Below are 23,191 nucleotides of genomic sequence, written 5' to 3'. Positions count from 1 at the left end.
AGTTGTGCACACGTAAAAAATATAAAAGAGTTATAATTTGATAGTATGAATCGAGACAAATATAACAATATAACACTTGACTATGTTTTTCTTTATATAATGGCGATAAACTGGAGGCAAAATTGATCATGCAATGTTTCCTTTAAGACAGAACGGATGAAGTATTAATATATTTAAAAATATAATTAATTATAAGGAATAATTAATTGTGCCATAAAACTAGGCTTGGATTTAATAAATAGACTTAATATTTTCAAAGTGCTTTTGAACTTAGCTTGTTCCATTGCTCTTCCTTTGGACCGGACTAATTAGGAAGACATGATTATGTGTGTACAACCTACAATAAGAGACATCTACCCATTGTGATTTGCTATCCCATGCAATAGTATTTTTAAATTCAGTATCAAGTAGCATATCTTGACTTGCCATACTAATAAAACCCTCGATCTATTAGATGAAAGAAGAACCTAGGATGCTTTACACGAAACTCACTATTCCAGAATAGAGCAATAAGAACTAAGAACTCTCAAGAACCCTACAGTCAATTACTAATACACCCAATTTAATCTACCCAACTGATATTGTTGAAGCGAAGCACAAATTCAACGCTGTAAAACAAAGTTGTAGCTTGACAACGCCCCATACACATAGGAGTACCAGCAGCGAGACTGCGGGGTTGGTAACGAGCCGTCAAAAGTAGCATCGATGAGGAGAAGAGAGGCAGCTATTTTCCATATTAGAGGAGAAAGAGAAAGTGGTAAACACACCCACATTAGAGAGAGAAAGAGAAAGACCAACCAACTTTCAGATGCCTAACAACTGACTACCACCTCTAGTAGTGAGTGGCAGATGGATGGGCTACGATTAACCTAATATCACGAACAACAGCAGCATAAATTTAAGGAAGAGGAAACAATTTGAGGAAAGAATAACGAGTACTAGGCTCGATATCGCGTTTGCGGTGGGGAAATTAAGTAGATATACTAGTAATCCTAGTATGGAACATTGGCAAGCTATTCGTCGAGTATTATAGTATTTTAGGAAAACCATGAATTATCGTTTATCTTATAGTGGATATCCTTTGGTATTGGAAGGATATTCGAATGTAAGTTGGATTTCTAATAGAGCAGATCATTCCTTTACAAGTGGATGTGCATTCCTCCTTTGGGGGAGATGCTATATCTTGGGCTTCCAAGAAAAAAATTAGCATTGATGATTCTTCAATGACATCGAAATTTATTGCTCTATCATCGGCAAGCAAAGAAGCTGAGTGGTTAAGGAACATCCTGCTTGAGATACCTTTGTTGTGAAAACTAATATCACCTACTCATATACGTTATGATAGTGACGCAGCATTGGCAAGAGCTTATACTCAAGTATATAATGGTAAGTCAACACACATTGGTGTGAGACATATTTATGTCTAAGGACATATCAAAGGTAGAGCAATTATTGTTGACTATGTGAGAACTATATATAATGTAGCGGATTGTTTCACAATGGTATTAGCTAGAGAAACAGTTCAAAGGATGGCAATCGACTTAGGATCTGTGCCCATTGGTAATCACGAGTAGGGGAATCTTAAGTTTTTCACTTCGTCAAGATTTTGATAAAATTCGAACAAATGGATAGAGGCAGCAGGGGCTCACACCTCGCGAGCTCGTGAGATAAGACATTAATGTAATTGATAATGAATGATCAATAAGTGCTCACGACTCGCGAGTATAGTCGCACCTTGCCACTTGTATAGAGTTCCCAGCTTGCACCTCGCGACGTGGTTCTGACGTATGTTGTTTCGCTTGTTTCTTACGGTTACTCGAGGCATTATTTCGGTGTTTTTTTGAAGTGCTATGGTGTATTATATATGTGAGAACTCTTATATAATGATAGCGATGTTGAAAAACACTCTCTCACATATTTTCACACAAATTTGTAAGATAAAATTCTAAACTTCTTCATCATTTACAAATCTCACAAACTAATTTCCTTTAGTTATTGTTCGTAGTTACCATGACCGCTATTGATCTTCTTTGTATCTGAAAAAGTGAATTACGTAAAACCATGCTATACGGATAGGATCGGGATATTACTTTTGAAAAAGTGCTTCACGTTTAAAATATCGTGTTTATCTTGTAACCCTTGTTCTTCGTAGTTTCTCCAATAAAAAGAGGAATTATAACTAGCTTCATCTACAAAATCAAGATGATATCCAAAACGGGATTTGAATTATGTATATACCATTGTCATTTTCATCTCTTTTATGTCCTTCTATATCTACAAAGAATATCTTTACTAAAAAAAGCAAAATACTTTTTTTGCTATATCATCGGCAAGCAAATAAGCCGAGTGGTTAAGGAACCTCATGTTTGAGATACCTTTGTTGTCAAAACCAATATCACATACTACTATACATTATGATAGTGATGCAGCATTGGCAAGAGCTCATACTCAAGTGTATAATGGTCAGTCAAGACGCGTTGGTGTGAGACATAGTTATGTCCAAGGACATATCAAAGATAGTTTTATTATTGTTGACTATGTGAGAACTACATATAATCTAGTGGATTGTTTCACAATGGTATTAGCTAGAAACACGGTTAAAAGGATGGCATTTGGTTTAGGATCTGTGCCCATTGGTAATCACGAATAGGGGAGTCTTAACTTTTTCGCTTCCTCAAGATTTTGATGAACTTCGGACGAAGGGATAGAGGGCAGCAGGAGCTCGCACCTCGTGAGCTCTTGACACAAGACATTCATGTAATTGGTAATAAATGATCAATAAGCGCTCACAACTAGCGAGTATAGTCGCACCTCACGACTAGGCTGGAGTTCCCAGCTCGCACCTCGCGATGTGGTTCCGACGCATGTGGTTTCGTGTGTTTCTTACGGTTACTCGAGATATTATTTCGGTGTTTTTTGAAGTGCTATCGTGTATTATATATATATGAGAACTCTTATATGATGATAGCGATGTTGAACAATACTCCATCACATATTTGCACACAAATTCATAAGATAAAATTATGAAATTCTTCATCATTTACAAATCTCACAAACTAATTCCCTTTGGATAGTGTTCATAGTTACCTTGACCACTATTGATCTTTTTTGTATCCCGAAGGTGAATTACGTAAAACCATGATATACGAATAGGGTCAGGATATTACTTTTGGAAAAGTGCTTCACGTTTAAAATATTGTGTTTATCTTGTAACCCTTGTTCTTCGTAGTTTCTCTAATCGAAAGAGGGGTTATAACTAGCTTCATCTACAAAATTAAGATTATATCCAAAATGGGATTTGCATCTTGTATATACTATTGTCATTTGCGTCTCTTTTATGTCCCTTTATATCTATAAAAAAATATCTTGACTAAAAAAAGCAAAATACCTTTTAATTTTTTTTTAATAAGGTAAGGAGAAACGTTGATAAGTTGGGGGGAATAAAGGGGAGCCTAACTTGCCAAGGGTGAGAATCGATCTCAGGACCTCTAGAAACCGAGAGGTAAGTTGTAACCACTAGGCTATCCCTCACTCTGCTTTTAATTGTTTTACTAGTTTGTTTTACCCGAGCGATGCCTCGGGTTAGTTATAATAAACAAAATTGTTATTATTTTTAAGTTTCATAATTGATTTTGCTACTTTTCTTATTTTTTATCCTTTAAGAAATTGAAAAATTCACGTTACGACGTGACAAGTAAAAAAAATTGAAAGGTTTGAGTTTGAAAACAATACGTTAAAAGGAATTTTGGTAAGATAATATGATATCAACATTCTCTTGTAAGTTATGTAATAAGAGTGTTAGAGACGTATATACTTGTTTAAGTCTTTTTAGTTAGTTATAATTATTACAAAACTTCATCATTTTTATTTGAAATATTAGACAACAAAGTTGTAGTGTATTGATGGTTAAGGTCTTACTTTTTATTTCAAAGGTCATGTGTTCGATACCTCGCACTTACACATTTTTTTAAAAGTGAGGAGTACACATAGACATAAAACATTTGCATTAGAAATGAGAGGAGTGTGCCACGTAGCACACTTTATTTCGCACGCTTTTTAATATATTTGTATAGATGTATCATTCTCTTTACACTCCTAAAATACTACTTTCTTTTCTTTTTCTTCAGTCCATATAGATCTTCGAGCAAGGAGTGATAGTGAGCCTGACAAGCTCGCGAGCAGCTTGATGTTATGGTTTTATATAGAGTTTTCTCCCCTAATTATGTGCTAAAAGTTGTGATTATGGTGCTCTTAGGAGCCATTTGGTACTAACTCTCTCCATCTAGTTGTGGTTTGCTATTTTTTATTGAATTGTAGGTTTTGGAAGCTATCACCTACTTTACATGATTGCACAGTGGATTAGAGGGGTTAGATGCCGATTTTCTAGATCCCGAGGATGATTTCCGAGACTTTGAGCAAAGGAAGAACAAGAAACGAAGATTAGCTGACCGGCCCGATAGGATCGGGCGGCCCAGCCCGATCGGCGAGATACCAGTTCTCATGCTTCTGCTGCGGGCCCGATCGGCGTTTTATGCCCTGTCGTAATTCGGTCTTTCGCCCGATCGGGCGAGTTGGCCCGACGTCGGGGCCATTCCGCACTCTGCCTCCATTTCATAAGACCGCCCGATGTCATCGGGCGGGTCAGCCCGATTGCATCGGGCGTCTGGCGATTTTGGCCTTATCATCTTCTTTGGAGCCCGATCCGTCGGGCGACTTTGGCCCGATCGGGCGGCTGGCGAGACGCGAGATTTTTAATGATTGCGGGCCCTTTTTCGAGATTTTCTTCTATTGTTTTAGGGCTTGTATAAATAGAAAAATCAGAATTATTAACTCTGATCTAGTTTTTATTATTAGTTTTCTCCATAGAGTGTTTCAAGAACCTTAATTTATTGCTTTGTGATTTCAATTTAGATCAAACCTTTTGCTTATTCATAGTTCAATATAATTCGGTAATCTTTCTTCTTTACTTCTTTGTTATTTCTTCCATTGTTAACTATATTGTTTTCTTAGTTATTTGCCATGTTTTCAAGTATGAGTTTTTATATGATTCTTGTTATTGATTTCATGATTATGAGTGAGTAGTTCTATATCTAGAATTGTGGAGATCTATGTATACAATAAGGGATTGATAGATTAGTTTGATTATCTGGTATTTCAATTGTTTCCTTTGATTGATTCTTCATGCTAGGATTATAAGTTAGGCCTGATTTATATTTCTACTCTGCAATACTGAATCTACTTCGAGAGGAGAGATACCGTATAGGCTTTCAATTATTAGGCAAAGTGACCCTTGACTATGCGAGAGCGGCTGGGTGATCTTTGAGGGAGGTAATGTTCGAGAGAAATTACATGTGCCCTAGACAATTGACTTACTAGGTGGTTATCGTTTATCCTTGATTTCCCGAATTGTATGCATAGTGATCCATGATTCTAGTACTTTACTGATATATTTACACCTTCTTATTTAATTCTGTTACCTGTTTAGCTTAGTAACACAACCATTCATCTGATTTTGTTAGTATAATATTAGAGTTCAGATACAATAGTAAACTTCTCCCTGTGGATTCGATCCTGACTTCCCTGACTACTAGTTAGTGGACCTTAGGTTATTTTTGATTAGGTGATACGACTTTAGCCTGTCAAATTTTGGCGCCGTTGCCGGGGAGACGGTTTATTTTATTTTGTCTGAATTATAGTATTAAACTAACCTCTACTCTGAAGAACACCTGTTCTTTGGAGCATCTCACGTTTGTTTTAGTGTTTTTGGTGTATGAGCAGGAAATTGAAATCTCCAAATCTCATCCCGTTCGATCCAGAGATTGAAAAGACCGCTCGTAGACTCAGAAAGAAAACTAAGCAAGCTAAGCTGTCTGCAGGGACACCCTCCCAAAAGACACCATCTCCACCATCTTTCCACACAAGAAACCCCACCTCACCTATTACTGTCAACATGGGTGAGAATGTTACTCGAACCTTCAGAGACTATGCGCAACCATCTCCTGATAACGTGCCTACTGGGGTACGGATGCCCACTATTGCTGCTACAAATTTTGAGATCAAGTCTCATGTTTTGAATATGGTTCAGAACAATCAGTTCGCTGGGTTACCATCTGAAGACCCAAATCAGCATCTGCAGAGATTTTTACAGTGTTGTGCTACTCAGAAGCAAGCGGTGTTACTCCTGATGAGATGAAGCTCCTTCTATTTGGTTTCTCTCTGCGCGATAAAGCTTTGTTCTGGTATAACAAGCTGCCTTCCACCATCACCACCTGGCCAGAACTTTCCAAGATTTTCCTCATCAAGTGGTACCCTTACCAGAAAACTGCAGATATGAGACATGCCATAGTTACTTTACCCAAGATCCTGGTGAATCTCTATATGAAGCTTGGGAGCGGTTCAAGGATCTGCAGCGTCTATGTCCTCATCATGGGTTGGACCAGTGGTACTTGTGTCAGATTTTCTACACTAGAGTTGATGCAGATACACGACGGGTAATTGATGGAGCATCTGGTGGGTTCTTCATGGATAAAGCAATTGAGGAAGGGTATGAACTTTTGGAGAAGCTAGCATCTAATCAAGCCTCTACCATTCGTTCCTCTTTGAAAAAAGGTGGTAAACATGATGTTGAAGCCATTTCTCTACTGTCTGGGCAACTAGCTACTCTAACTCAAAAATTGACTCCCTGAAGTTAGGTAATGATTCCTCCCATATGAGTGTTAATGCGATGGCTAGTGCTTCTAACTATAATGTGCATGTATGTGATGCTTGTGGAATATCTGGGCACAACTCTCAAGAGTGTCCTGCGCTGGGAAATAACTGTGAGGCTGTCAATGCTTTCCAATCACAACCTAGGAACCAATTCAACCCCTATTCTAACACCTACAATCCTGGGTTAAGACACATCCCAACCTCTCATATAGGAGTACTAATGTGTTGAACCCTCAACCTCAACAACCATATCCACCTAACAACAGGGTCAACAATACCAACCTTCACAACAAGCTCCACCTGGTTTTCAGAGAAATCAAGCACCTCCACAGCCTGCTCCTCCTGCTGACCCAGCCATGACAGAGTTGAAGAATATGATGTTCCAGATGCAGAAGGGGTTCAATGCTTTTCAAGCTGACACAAAAGCTCAACTGGAAAATTTGGGCACGCATAACAAGATGTTGGAAACTCAACTAGCTCAGTTGGCTAGTTCTTCTGCTAGTAGGCCACCTGGGGCCTTACCTTCACAATCGATGCAACCAAGGGACACTGCCAACGCCATCACTCTTAGGAGTGGACACATTATGATGGTCCCCCAATGCCTAAGGATGGTCCGGTTGAGTCAGAAAAAAATGCAGACATAACTGAAACTTCGTCAGCTCCTGAGGCTACCACCAACACAAATGCAGAGAAGCAGACAGTACCTAGAAACAATCCCTCCACCACTCCTGCGATCAAGGTTCCTTTCCCACTCGTCTATCAAGGAATAAGCTGGATCACCAACTTGGTAAGTTTATGGAGGTAGTGAAAAATCTTCAGGTAACTGTTCCATTTACTGAACTCATTACTCAAGTACCTGCATATGCTAAATTTTTGAAGGAAATTTTGACTAGGAAAAGAGCTTTAATGCAGTAGAAACTGTTGCCTTTACTGAAGAATGTAGTGCTCTTTTACAAAATCAATCCCCCCCTAAATTGAAAGATCCGGGGAGTTTCTCCATCCCTTGTAATATTGGCACCATATTTATTGACAAAGCCTTATGTGATCTAGGTGCTAGTGTTAGTGTCATGCCCTTGACTGTTTGTAAAAAGCTTGACATGGGAGATTTAAAATGTACCAACATTACTCTTCAAATGGCTGACCGTTCTGTTAAATACCCCCTAGGTATCTTAGAGGACGTTCCTGTGAGGGTAGGTAAATTTTACATTCCTGTGGATTTTGTTGTGCTTGACATGGAAGAGGATACTCAAATCCCAATCATTTTAGGGAGACCATTCCTTCATACTGCTGGAGCTGTCATAGATGTAAAAAATGGGAAATTAACTTTGACTGTGGGGGATGATAAGGTAACTTTTAGTTTGACCAATGCTTTGAAAAGTCCCATGCTAGAGGAAGCCTGTTACAGAATAGATGTCATTGATGTGCTGGTTAATGATGACATGCCTCAATCCCTTATGCGGGATCCACTGGAGGCTTTGCTTTGTTTTACCTCTTCCACAGGTGATGATATTATCCGGACTACTGAAGCGGATGCTTGGGAAGCAGCTTTTACCTGTGTCGAGCTTGATGGTACTACCACTCATGAGGATGAACGGTTAGTATGTGCTACTCCACCGGTAGAGGTAAAGAAACCTGAACTGAAACCCCTTCCCCCTTCTCTGCGGTATGCTTTTCTGGATGATTCTGAAAATTGCCCTGTGATTGTTAGTGCTGCATTAAATGATGGTCAAATGTCTCAACTTTTGTCTGTTTTGCGACAACATAAAAAGGCAATTGGATATAACATTGATGATTTGAAAGGCATAAGCCCTGACTTTTGCATGCATAAAATCCATCTTGAGGATGATCATCGTCCTAGTATACAAGGTCAGCGTCGTTTGAACCCGAATATGCAGGAAGTTGTCAAAAAGGAGGTTATGAAATTGCTTGATGCTGGGATTATCTATCCTATTTCTGATTCTAAGTGGGTGAGTCCAGTTCAAGTGGTTCCTAAAAAGGGTGTACTACTGTAGTTAAAAATGAGAAAAATGAATTAATTGCTACAAGAGTAGTTACTGGGTGGCGTATGTGCATTGATATAGGAAATTAAATGTTGCCACTAAGAAAGACCATTTTCCCCTTCCCTTCATTGATCAGATGTTGGAACGTCTAGCTTGTCATTCTCATTTCTGTTATCTAGATGGCTATTCTGGTTTCTTCCAAATCCCTATCCACCCAGATGACCAGGAGAAGACCACCTTTACATGTCCTTATGGTACCTTTGCTATAGAAGGATGCCCTTTGGCCTATGTAATGCCCCTGCTACTTTCCAACGTTGTATGATGGCCATATTTTCTGAATTTATTGAGTCCATCATGGAAGTATTTATGGATGACTTTAGTGTGTATGGCATTGATTTTGATGCATGTTTGCTGAATTTGACTAAAGTACTGAAAAGATGTGAGGATGTCCACCTTGTCTTGAACTGGGAGAAGTGCCACTTCATGGTTACTGAAGGAGTGGTACTTGGTCATATTATTTCTGAACGAGGCATCCAGGTGGACAAAGCAAAAATTCAAGTGATTGAGCAATTACCCCCTCCTGTGAATGTTAAGGGTGTTAGAGGTTTTCTTGGTCATGCGGGATTTTATCGCCGCTTTATCAAGGACTTCTCTAAAATTGCTAAACCACTTACTCAGTTGCTCCTCAAGGATGCCCCGTTCCTGTTTACTGATGAGTGTCTAGTGTCTTTTAACAGGATTAAGCAAGCTTTGATTACTGCTCCTATCATCCGATCTCCAGATTGGACCCTCCCATTTGAGATTATGTGTGATGCCAGTGATTATGCTGTGGGAGCTGTCCTTGGTCAGAGAAAAGACAACATCCTCCATGCCATCTACTATGCTAGCAAGACACTCGATGAAGCTCAAGTCAATTATGCCACTACAGAGAAAGAGCTGCTAGCTGTGGTCTATGCTTGGACAAGTTCAGGACCTATCTGCTTGGGTCTAAAGTCATTGTCTACACTGATCATGCTGCATTGAAGTACCTTCTCGCCAAAAAGGAGGCCAAGCCTCGACTCATTCGGTGGATTTTGCTGCTCCAAGAATTCGACTTGGAGATCAGAGATAAAAAGGGTGCAGAAAATGTAGTAGCTGACCATTTGTCCCGATTGCAGTATGCAGATATGGAAGAAGGTCTTCCCATTGACGACTCCTTTCCTGATGATAAGCTCCTGGCAGTCACTTCTGTTACCCCGTGGTATGCGGACTTCGCCAACTTTTGTGTGAGTGGACAAACCCCTCCAGAGCTGAGCTACCAGCAGAGAAGAAATTTCTCCATGATGCCAAACAATTCTTCTGGGATGACCCTCTGCTTTACAAGCTCTGTGCTGACACTATATACAGGCGATGTATCCCAGAGTGGGAGGTGCATGACATTCTGAAGCACTCTCACTCCCTTCCATGTGGAGGCCATGCTGGGCCTTCCAAAACAGTAGCAAAGGTACTTCAATCTGGTTTTTATTGGCCAACACTTTTTCATGATGCTAGTATTTTTGTTAAGTCTTGTGATGCATGCCAACGAACAGGAAATATTTCCCGTAGACATGAGATGCCCCAAACACCCATCCTAGAAGTTGAACTATTTGATGTGTGGGGTATTGATTTTATGGGTCCTTTTCCCTCTTCCTCAGGCAACAATTTCATACTTGTTGCTGTTGACTATGTCTCTAAGTGGGTAGAAGCTATTGCATCACCGACCAATGACTCTAAGGTTGTCATGAAAATGTTCAAAAAGATTATCTTTCCACGGTTTGGGGTACCAAGAGTTGTCATTAGTGATGGGGGATCCCACTTTCACAAAAGAACCTTTGAAGCCCTACTCAAAAAGTATGGTGTCTACCATAGGACTGGCCTAGCATACCACCCTCAGACAAGTGGGCAAGTAGAAGTGTCTAACCGGGAAATAAAGTCTATTTTGGAGAAAGTGGTAGCTAAATCGAGAAAAGATTGGAGTGATAAGTTAGATGACACCTTATGGGCTTATAGAACTGCTTTTAAGACCCCTATTGGTACCACCCCTTATCGCCTAGTCTATGGAAAAGCATGCCACCTACCTGTCGAATTAGAGTATAAGGCTTTTTGGGCGGTTAAAGAGTTGAACCTTGATGCTAAATTAGCAGGAGAAAAGCGTTTACTGCAGATTAATGAGCTTGATGAACTTAGATTAAATGCTTATGATAGTTCGCGGCTCTACAAAGAGCGCACTAAGAGATGGCATGATAAGAAAATTCTGAGTAGGGAGTTCAATATTGGTGACAAGGTTTTACTGTACAACTCTAGACTAAAGCTTTTTCCTGGTAAGTTGAAATCTAGGTGGTCTGGTCCTTTTTCTGTCACTAACACTAACAAGTTTGGTTCTATTGAGGTATGAATGCAACAGGTGAGAATTCAAAGTTAATGGACAACGTCTGAAGTTGTACCATACCGGAATCCCTGTTGGATCTGTGGAGGAGTTATACCTTCAACCCCCATCCCCTTCTGTTTGAGGGATGAAGCATTATGGTCGTGCGGGACCTTTATAAACCAGCGCTAATCGGGAGGCAACCCGATTTTTTCCTTTTCTTTCGTAGTTTTTTCTAGATTTTTTTTTTTTTACTTTGTTTATTTTTGTTGTTTATGTGAGAGAGTGAGAGGGTACTGATATCCTCTTCAGGTTACATGTGTGCAGGAGTGTTACAACTGGACAGAAAAATACGAGCCTGCTTACTGGACATGCCCGAGACATCGGGCGAGATGCCCGATCGGGCGCGCAACGAAGTCGAAAACAAGGAAAAGTGCGTCGCCCGATCCCATCGGGCCATGACGCCCGATCGGGCGAAACACCGTCACAATCTTTTACGACAAAAACGCCCGATCGGGCGTGGACACCCGATCGGGCGCGCAACCAAAATTGAGAAGACGAAAAAAATCGCCCGATCGGGCGTGGACACCCGATCGGGCCCGCAACCATCATTCTTTAAGGGAAAAAAGGCAGAAGCCCGATGGATCGGGCGGCAGCCCGATCGGGCGCGCAACCAAACTCAGAAAAGTTCAAAAAAAAAAGGGACGCCCGATCGGGCTCGGGGTCCGGCTGTGCAAAATAAATGGGATTTTCCCCTTCTTTTCACTCACTTCTCTCTCACATTTTCTCTCTCTTCCAAACCCTAACCCCCAAATTCTCCCATCTTCTTCTCCAAACCCCCTTTCCACCATTGAAGACCCTCCTTCAAATCTTCAAATTCTTACCAATTTTTCTCTCCTATCACTTTCTACTCATCTCTCATCCTACTTTCTTCACTTTTTTTCCCACTCTATCTCTCTCCTTCATCTTTTTCTCCATTTTTTTTCTTCCACCATTAAAGTGAGGATTTGAGTGCTTCAAGTCTTCCCCATCTTTTCCCCATTAAGAGTGAGTTGAAGGGTTGATATTTTTGCACATCTTAGCATAATGTTCACAAGGCGACGAAGATCTACCACGGGGTCCAACCACCACCACCACACCACACCGGAAATTCCCAGAGATGAGACTTTCCCGGAAGTCATCTTCCCAGGAAGAACAGAGGGAACGATTTCAGCGCCTCAAGGGGCGCGAGGTAAGTCCTACCACATTCTTGATATTGAATTCTTGGATAAATTGGGCATTCATAATGAATTTAAGGAATTCATGAAAATCATTGGTATGGAACCCTTTTATACTGTTCATGTCAATACCTATCCCGTGCTTGTGTATGAATTTTATAGTAGCTTGAATGTGACTCACCCTCGTTCCGGACCAATCTCACATGTTTCCTATAGGCTTTTAAATAGGGACTTCACCCTCACCCTGCCGGAGTTTGCTCGCATACTCCGTCTCCTAACCGGGGGAGATTGGGCATCCACCTGACTATCATCACAGGGATGTCTACTATGCTATAACGGGGGATGAAACAGATTTTACCTTGCAACACTGTCATGCTAGGTATATACACCAACCCATCTTCAAAATTTGGGTTCGTTTCATGTCTAAGACCTTGTTTGGGAGGGTTGAGGGGCAGCTCATTCGCGGGGATGAGCTTTATCTCATAGGCAGCTACATGTATCGGGCACTCCCCGCCGTTTCCACTACAACATCCCTCACCATGTTGCGCTCCAAATGGAGCGTATTGCCACCACATACCCTAAGAGGCGCGCCGACGGGACGTTCTCCTCTCGGCCCATCGTGAACGGGGTCTAGTCACTCTTTTTGCTAGGGCCATTCCAAACTTTGACGAGACCCGTATCAGCCAGCCTTAGGCCCTACCCTCTTGGACTATGCCTATCTCACTCGCCTGCATTGGTTAGAACGGGGTGGGGACACATACAAGTGGCAAATTAACGGAATGCGTTCCATTGACCTGCCCAGCCCTTTGGCCAAAATCAAACCTGGCCAACCTCACTATCACCTTCCCATTGCAGGTTCTGACTTTCCCACCCCCGCCCCGAGATCCCTGAGCGTACTATTATCGTCGTCCCCATGTTGAGGATATTCCCTCATCTTCTGATGCTCCCCTCCCCCATATTCTACTGCTCCTCCTTCCTTTGATTTTCAGGAAATGATGACCCTGCTTCATCGCATGGATACTGGCATTACAGCCAATACAGCGGCTATCCAAGGTATCAGCCAGCAGGTTGATGCCAATGGTGTTCTTCTACAGAATCTTAGTCAGCGGGTCGATACACTAGCCAACGATCAACACCTGGCTTTGTACTCGATGTATGACGAGAACTGCCGCTTGCATCGCATTGCTGAGCATGATGCACATCCTTCGTGGTATACGTGGAACCCGAGCTACAGTCAGCCCGGCAATGAGGTGGATGGAGATGATGCTAGTGAGGACGTGCACATGGATGACTGATATCCATGTCTCCCCTTCCTCTTGTTGCAATGAGGTCATTGCCTCGTTCAGCTTGGGGGAGGATTTCTGTAAGTACCCTCTCACTATTATTGCTTTTTAGGTAGGTTAGTGTTGTGTTCTTAGGTTAGTTAAGCTAGTTAATTGGTTAACTTTTTCTTTTCATAAAAACAAAACAACAAAAAAATGAAATATTGCTGAAAAAATACCAAAAATACGAGTTGAACATGAATAGTGAAATTGCTTCCCTGTGCCCCAAACTTTGCCTTTAAAAATGATTTAACTCATTATACTGGATAATCGGGCATTCGTGATTGGGATGTTGTGATGTGATCTTTGATTGCCTTGGTCTTGAGTAGATTTTGATGATAAAACACCTACTTTAACTGCATGCTTGGACTGGTTACATTGTAAGGATTCATTCGAGCCTTCGGATGCATATTTATGTCCGAATTATCCTTGTGTGTTAGTTCCTCATATCATTCTTATCTTGACTTTGGCATTGTACTCGTTGATTTCTGATGACTTTGAACATTGTGCTGTGATAGAGGCGTTCAATTGTTTTGATTTTTGGCCTCAGAATTTTCTACAAAAGAATCATTTCCCTCCTAGCCCCGCTGAGCCTAATGAGTTTCTTTGGATCTATATCAAGCCACATTACACGCCTTGAGCCTTTTCAATGTTTATTGTCCCAAGCCTAGCTTGGGGGAGCATTTGTTAGGATAGAACTAGTGTGGTTGATTTTCGGGTTGATTGGAATTAATATGTTTATGATGACATGAGTGAAGTGAATAAGAAAAAAGGAAACAAAGAAAGAAAAAAAGAAAAAAAGAAAAAAATAGAAAATAACACATGAAAAGAATCAAGAAGTCACGAGTCATGAAAAAAGAGTAAAAACCAGAACAATACATTTTGCTGAAAACTATCAAAGGGACAATTGTTGGTTGGTTCGAAAAATCTAAAGTTGGTCATTATTTTGGGTATGTGATTGAGACCATGGAAGCTGTTTTACCACACCTAGTTCTACTAGTGTTGATTGCTCCCCTTTTCTGGGCTTTTCCACCACATTCCCCAAATAATTCCCATACCTTTACCCGAGCCCCATTACAACCCTCAGAAAGACCTTTTGAGCACTTGTTTGAATGTTTATTGGAATGATACAGAGTCAATGTGCCAAAGTCGAAGTTTAAGTTTGTTATTCGAGTCGACTTGAGTAGGATGAGCGATATTTCACCTTTTCTAAACACATGAGAGTGTGAGAGGGAAGGGATATTATGGTTGGGTTGGTGAGCGTTCGGGCACACTTTATGCTCGCCACAAAAATTGAGAGAGTGACATCCTGGTGAGCCCTTTTCAAGATGTGCAAGTTATGTATGGTTGCTATTTCGGACAATCTGCTTAAGTGATTGGTAGTCAAAAGTGATCTGATCAACTGAACTTGAACTTTGCTTGCTTGAAGGTTTTTGAGGTCAAAATGTTTGAGTTTCATACTTTGAGGGGTGAAGCAAATTCTATTCATATTCATGTTGTGCTTTGCTTAGGGACAAGCAAAGGTTTAGCTTGGGGGAGTTTGATGTTATGGTTTTATATAGAGTTTTCTCCCCTAATTATGTGCTAAAAGTTGTGATTATGGTGCTCTTAGGAGCCATTTGGTACTAACTCTCTCCATCTAGTTGTGGTTTGCTATTTTGTATTGAATTGTAGGTTTTGGAAGCTATCACCTACTTTACATGATTGCACAGTGGATTAGGGGTTAGATGCCGAGTTTCTAGATCCCGAGGATGATTTCCGGGACTTTGAGCAAAGGAAGAACAAGAAACGAAGATAGCTGGACCGGCCCGATAGGATCGGGCGGCCCAGCCCGATCGGGCGAGATACCAGTTCTTCATGTTTGCTGCGGGCCCGATCGGGCGTTTTATGCCCTGTCGTAATTCGGTCTTTCGCCCGATCGGGCGAGTTGGCCCGACGTCGGGCGCCATTCCAGCACTCTGCCTCCCATTTCATAAGACCGCCCGATGTCATCGGGCGGGTCAGCCCGATTGCATCGGGCGTCTGCGATTTTGGCCTTAGTCATCTTCTTTGGAGCCCGATCCCGGGCGACTTTGGCCCGATCGGGCGGCTGGCGAGACGCGAGATTTTTAATGATTGCGGGCCCTTTTTCGAGATTTTCTTCTATTGTTTTAGGGCTTGTATAAATAGAAAAATCAGAATTATTAACTCTGATCTAGTTTTTATTATTAGTTTTCTCCATAGAGTGTTTCAAGAACCTTAATTTATTGCTTTGTGATTTCAATTCAAGATCAAACCTTTTGCTTATTCATAGTTCAATATAATTCGGTAATCTTTCTTCTTTACTTCTTTGTTATTTCTTCATTGTTAACTATATTGTTTTCTTAGTTATTTGCCATGTTTCCAAGTATGAGTTTTTATATGATTCTTGTTATTGATTTCATGATTATGAGTGAGTAGTTCTATATCTAGAATTGTGGAGATCTATGTATACAATAAGGGATTGATAGATTAGTTTGATTATCTGGTATTTCAATTGTTTCCTTTGATTGATTCTTCATGCTAGGATTATAAGTTAGGCCTGATTTATATTTCTACTTCTGCAATACTGAATCTACTTCGAGAGGAGAGATACCGTATAGGCTTTCAATTATTAGGCAAAGTGACCCTTGACTATGCGAGAGCGGCTGGGTGATCTTTGAGGGAGGTAATGTTCGAGAGAAATTACATGTGCCCTAGACAATTGACTTACTAGGTGGTTATCGTTTATCCTTGATTTCCCGAATTGTATGCATAGTGATCCATGATTCTAGTACTTTACTGATATATTTACACCTTCTTATTTAATTCTGTTACCTGTTTAGCTTAGTAACACAACCATTCATCTGATTCTGTTAGTATAATATTAGAGTTCAGATACAATAGTACAACTTCTCCCTGTGGATTCGATCCTGACTTCCCTGACTACTATTTAGTGGACCTTAGGTTATTTTTGATTAGGTGATACGACTTTAGCCTGTCACAGCTCAGGCTCAGCTCGGTCTTAAAGCTCGTGAACAACTCGATTATTAAACGAGCCGAGCCGAGCTAGTCAAATCTCGACTCTTAAAGCTCGTGAACAACTCGATTATTATTTTATACTAAAATTATTAAAAAAATATTTTATATTAAAAAATTATTTCTATATTAAAAAATTATTTCTATATATTAAAAATTATATTAAGTATTTCTTTTAAGATATTAACTAAGGTACATAATAGAATAAAGACAAAAAGAAAAGGTAAAAATAATTAAAAAGGGTATTTTCATTAAGGTGTGATTGTTTGATCATTCTAACACTTGAAATAGAAAGAGGAGAGAGAAAGAGAAAGCAAGAATAATTACTAAAGAGAATTTACACATGGACAATGGGGAGAATGTTGGAAGATGGAAGCAAGTGAGAAAGAACTTTGGTTTTCTAGAGTCCTACATCAGTGGCATAGGATGAGGGTGTGAGTTAGAGGCTTTATAAAAGAAACCTTTCACTCCCAAACTCTCTACCATTGGCCTGCTACTATTTGCTTGGGTATGCAATAACAAGTGTTAGTTATTGGGCCTTCGAACTACTAAACGTCCGGGCCTAATGAACTATGACCTTAGACTTGCTTAGGGTTGAAACTTGAATTTATATTCGAACTCGAGCGGAGTTGCAATTTTTGGACTCGAGCTTGAGCCTAGTTAGGTTCGGTTTCAATTTGGATCGTTAACACCCGTATCCGAGCCTAAACGAGCTCCCGAGCCAAGCCTAGATGAGCTCAGGAGCCGAGCTCGAGCCGAAAATTCTAATCACGAGCTCGAGCCGAGCTCGGCGAGCTCAAGTGTCGAGCCGATCCCATGAAAAGTCAAACGAGCTCGAGCCGAGCCCAGTGCTATTCGGGCTCGGCTCGCTCGATAAGCACCCCTACTTCGGGCTCCTAAAAGAATCAAAAAGCAGGTAAAGGTATCCTTACAAATTTTTTGATTTTGCTAAAAGAATATTGTGCTCTTACAATTTCTTCTAGTATATCATCCTTTTTAGAGGACATTATTACTGCACGATTTTTGTAACTTTGCATGGAAGAAAAGAAAACGAACACCATTAAATTTTTCTTAAAAGAAAAAGCAAAAGTAGATAATGCGGCTTTTCCTTATCGCCATGTTTTGGAAGGTAAAATGTAAAATTAAAGCTGCAACTTAATTAGGAGTAAATTACCTTCTCTTTGCTAAACTATACTAATTTAAGCCTTAATATATAGAATTACTAGCATTTTTTTGCACGCTATGCGTGCATGTCCTATTAGTATTTTATGTTTTTCCCAATTAGTTATTCATCAATGTTATAAAAAATTTGTTTCGAAAATGCATTTATAATTATTGTTAACGTTTTAATATATTTTTCTTAAATCAATGTTTCATTGGTTTTATTAGTTATTTGTTCATCATTATTCAAATATATCATCAAGAGAAAGAAATATACTTTAGAAGAAAAGAGTTTGATTTATGTATTAGGTTCAATTGTCGAAAAGAGTTTGATTTATATAATAGAGATAACCGAAGAATAATCAACATCTAGGTTTTAAAATATTATGAGTATAATTATTAATATGAAATTCATGTTTTAATTCTTTTTTGTAATCGTGTCAATCAAGTTACATTATCAATTTAGTTTTTGAATAATTTTTTCACACGTAGGTAATAAGAGGAAATCATTCTCCTTAATTTAATATTTAATTAAAATTTCAAATTCAATTTTGTTGTTAACTTGTTCAATATATATAGCAAGTAGGGAGAAGAAAAGATTTATATGACAATTTAATTTCATTAAGGGTATGTTAGACTTTTTATGACAGGACACCATCTTCCTCCCCCTTTCCTTATATAATACTAGCAATTTATGCACGTGATGCGTGCCTCACTTTTTTAGAACATAAATTATAATTTTTTTGGGCATCAACAAAAGTAAAATTTGAACATTAGACATGTTTTTTTGGGCTAGCTAAGTTTATTGATTAAACATATATCACTTAACCAAACACGTCTTCGATTATTTATTTTATTTATACTTTCTTTAAGATTTTTAAAGTTAAACTAATGAGCGATAAAAGAATGTTACGCAAATTTGTTAAGGATTCCTTATATTTTTATCAACAAAGTATTTTGTTTTGATTAAATCATTTCACTTTGTTAATTGATCGTATTTTCCTTTTTGATTCGCTACTTGATTGTGTGTTGATTGATCAAATATTTGATTGACTTAGTTTTCTTAGTTAATTTTTTTATGCAATATTTGAATTTGATTTTCTTTCATCTTTTTTTGGTAGAATAGTTTATTTACTAAGGGATAAAAAAGTAAATTTATCGGGGGACACCATAGCTCCCCCTTCCCTTATATAATAGAGATAGATAAAAGTTAAAAAGAATTTAACTCTTTAAATTTTCCCGATGAAGATCTTTGTACTCCCAATAGATTACTCTCCTAACATACTCATCTAAGATAAAGAGCCCAATTCTCCTAGATCTAATTGCGATTGAACATCTCTATTATATAAGCCAAGCAGCGAGCTATGATGTCCCCTCTTAAAAAGACTTATATACCTTTAATTTCACAAAATAATAAAAAAAAGATTTTCTTAATTCTTTCGTCATTTGCATATATGGGTAAAGAAGGAAATTTCTACATAATAATAAAGAAATACATAAAAATGTGTAAAAAGAGAAAACTCAATTGAAAATATAAATTGATGACTACATCAATTTTCAAACAATTATAAAAATAAAGATTTACGGAGATTCTTACTATCAAAACTCTCAGTTGCAATAACAATTTCAAATAAGATGCATAAATAAACCATTAAATAATTAACAAACTTAGAGAATATTCAATTTTTTTGGGCTCACAACCAGCTAATATATAAATATTTAAAGAGATGAACATACATCAATAGATAACATCAATTTATAATTTATTTTTTATTGAAACACTACTCGCCATAGTATTCTTAAAAACCTCAATTACCATTGAAATTAAATTGAACTAATACTCATAAAATATGCCTATAAAATAATGTATTTTTAAATAAATAAGAAACATAACCTAGTTGATTGTTTAAAAGGAGAATTGTTGAATTATCTACCATATACAAGATAACATATCCTACCTTGACATAATCCTCTTTGGAAAACATTACTCATTACACCAGAACAATCCAAATAGAAAATCATAATGCTTATCAATATTCCCTTATATAATAGAGATAGATATATAAAAAGTTAAAAAGAATTTGACTCTTTAATATTTCCCGATGAAGATCTTTGTATTCCCAATAGATTACTCTCCTAACATACTCATCTAAGATAGAGAGCCCAATTCTCCTAGTTTTAATTGTGATTGAACATCTCTATTATAGAAGCCAAGCAGCGAGCTATTATGTCCACTCTTAAAAAGACTTATATACCTTTAATTTCACAAAATAATAAAGAAAAGATTTTCTTAATTCTTTCGTCATTTGCATATATGGGTATAGTCAGGAAAGTTCTACATAATAATAATGAAATACATAAAAATGTGTAAAAAGAGAAAACTCAATTGAAAATAGAAATTGATGACTACATCAATTTTCAAACAATTATAAAACAAAGATTTACGAAGATTCTTACTATCAAAACTCCTGGTTGCAATATCAATTTCAAATAACATGCATAAATAAATCATAAAAGAATTAACAAACTTAGAGAATATTCAATTTTTTTGGGCTCATAATCAGCTTATATAATAAATATTTAAAGAGATGAACATACATCAATAGATAATATCAATTTATAATTTATTTTTTATTGAAACACTACTCGCCATAGTATTCTTAGAAACCTCAATTACCATTGAAATTAAATTGAACTAATACTCATAAAATATGCCTATAAAATAATGTATTTTTAAATAAATAAGAAACATAACCTAGTTGATTATCTAAAAGGAGAGTTGTTGAATTATCTACAATATACAAGATAACATATCCTACCTCAACATAATCCTCTTTGGAAAACCTTACTCTTTACACCAGAACAATCCAAATAGAAAATCATAATGCTTATCAATATTCACCATAAATATTACACTATTAAGTTAGTTTTTTTTGACAATTTTTAATATTAATATATTATAGCACGCATCGCATGCATATAATGCTAGTTTTAACTGGCTCTACTGCTAAAGACTTAGCCAATTAGATCTATATTTGCCTTGCTATAGCAATGGATCAGAGCCATATCTCAAATCCTATTAGTTATAGTGTACATTTTATTAGAGTAAAATGTCCCTTTCATTGGAGTAAAATTCTAAGCAAAGTTAGGACTTGTTCAAGTTAACTTTTTAAAAAAAATTGAGTTAAAGTTATATATTTTTGTTGATCGAAATGGATTTTTTATTTATCGAAATCTATATTTACTAATTTAGACCATGATCAATTTACCTTATTGAAAAGAATACTCAAGAAAAGCAAGTTTTAATTAGTGGAAATAGTTTTATTTTAATTAATAAAACATTTTCTCATGCATAGAAGAAAAAGTGTAGTAGTAATCAATCTTCGTAGTAAATAGTGTTTTAATAAGGTGAAAATTGGTTGCAGATTTTATGTTGATACTTGTGATCATAAACATTCAAATAATAAGATTATAATAAAAATATGATTTAAGTAAGACAAGGTTTTTATAAAAGATTATTCAGGCTCAGGATATTCAACAAGAAGTCATAAAGTTTTATCAAGGTCTTCTTAGGACTACTGCTCTTAGTCTTCCTGTTGTGGATATTGAAATTATGAGAGCAGATGCTCAAGTGAGTGCTACTGATGTTGTTTCACTTGTTCAACCCATTACTCACCAAGAAATTGATGATGCTTTATGGTTCATTGATGATGCCAAGGCTCTAGGTATTGATGGCTTTAATAGTCTCTTTTTCAAAAGAGCTTGGTCTATTATTAAACATGATATTTACGTTGTTGTGAGTCAATTTTATGACACTAGTGTTATGGTGCCTTCTATCAATTGTACTTTGATCACCTTAGTTCCTAAAGTTAATAATCCTTCCTTTGTTAAGGATTTTAGGCCTATAGCTTGTTGCACTATGTTATACAAGATTATAGCTAAAATCTAGACTACTAGGATGCAAAGTATGATTGGTAGTGTGGTTGATTTAGCCCAATCAGGGTTTATGCCTGGCATGAATAGTTCTGATAATATTCGTTTAGCCACTGGGCTTATAAAAGGTTATACCACTGAGAATATTTCTCCAAGATGCATGCTTAAGTTTGATTTCAAAAAGGCCTATGATTCAGTTGAATGGACCTTCCTTGAAACTGTTATGAATGAGATTGGTTTTCCTACCAAAATTGTGAAGTGGGTAATGGCTTGTGTGACTTCAGTTTTTTCTGCATTGTAATTAATGGAGTACCTTGCAAGCCTTTTCCAACTAGGAAGGGTTTGAGACAGGGAGATCATATGTCCCCCCCTTCTTGTTTTCTTTGGGAATGGAGTATTTATCAAGATGTCTAAAGAACCTTAAGTATGATTCTGAGTTCCATTTTCATCCAGGTGTGCAAGGCTTAGCATCACTCATCTGATGTTTGCTGATGACTTGTTGATGTTTGCTAGGGCTGATATCAAGTCACTACATTTCCTCTATAATGCTTTTACTAAGCTCTCAATTGTTTCTAGTCTTGAAGCGAATTCGGACAAGCTAAGAGTAATATTTACATCACTGGGGTTGATATGCCTACCAAAGGTGTTCTTTAACACGTGGTCAACATGCCTAGCACTAGTGGAAAAAAACGAAAGGGCTGCGGTTAAAACAGCCCTAAGGGCTGCGTTTTTGGCCAGCAGCCCTTTCTATAGCAGCCCTTCACTAAAAGTAAAGGGCTGCGTTTTTAAACCGCAGCTCTTCATTGTGAAGAGTTGCGGTTGAGGCCTAAATACGCAGCCCTTCCATATTGGAAGGGCTGCGGTTTTGGGCCTGAAACGCAGCCCTTTTAACATAGAAGGGTTGCGGTTTTAGCCCAAAACCGCAGCCCTTTTTTACCCAAAAAAAATTGCACTTTTATGTCAAATTGACACAAAATCAATTCCAAACTGATAAAATTATAACAAAATCACAAATTGGCATTTATATATATATAATAACAAAAACTACATCAATCAATGGTAATGGTATGAAATCAAATGTATTCCATTTTTACAAAGAAAGTACCATATCAAACAAATATCTAGCAATTACTTGTCCAAATCAAAACTATCCTCGATCAAGAGAATTCAGAACTCCACAAACATCACTAATGTCAAATTTCTCATTTCATACTGTCGATAGCACCAACAACAGAACAATCAAAACTGTCGGCGCAACAATGATCTTAATACAAAATCAAAACTTACTTCTGCTAATCCAAAAACCCACTTCATATTAGCAATACTTAAATCCATTTTACATATCTAATTTTTGCTTTTTGGCTCAAGAATTGTGTATAATTCCTGTGAGCATTCTGGTAAGCAGCCCTAGCCACCTGTGCTACAGCTCTT

At 37.9% G+C, this 23,191-nt stretch overlaps 1 pseudogene; it reads right to left on the bottom strand.

Moving 5' to 3' along the window:
• Positions 1-6,320: 6,320 nt before the first annotated feature.
• On the bottom strand, positions 6,321-6,433 carry LOC125499166 (small nucleolar RNA R71; annotated as a pseudogene).
• Between the last annotated feature and the right edge of the window lie 16,758 nt (positions 6,434-23,191).

The sequence above is a fragment of the Beta vulgaris genome, chromosome 6 (assembly GCF_026745355.1).
Source record: "Beta vulgaris subsp. vulgaris cultivar EL10 chromosome 6, EL10.2, whole genome shotgun sequence".
Taxonomy (NCBI): Eukaryota; Viridiplantae; Streptophyta; class Magnoliopsida; order Caryophyllales; family Amaranthaceae; genus Beta; species Beta vulgaris.
This window is presented reverse-complemented; position numbering and strand designations above follow the sequence as displayed.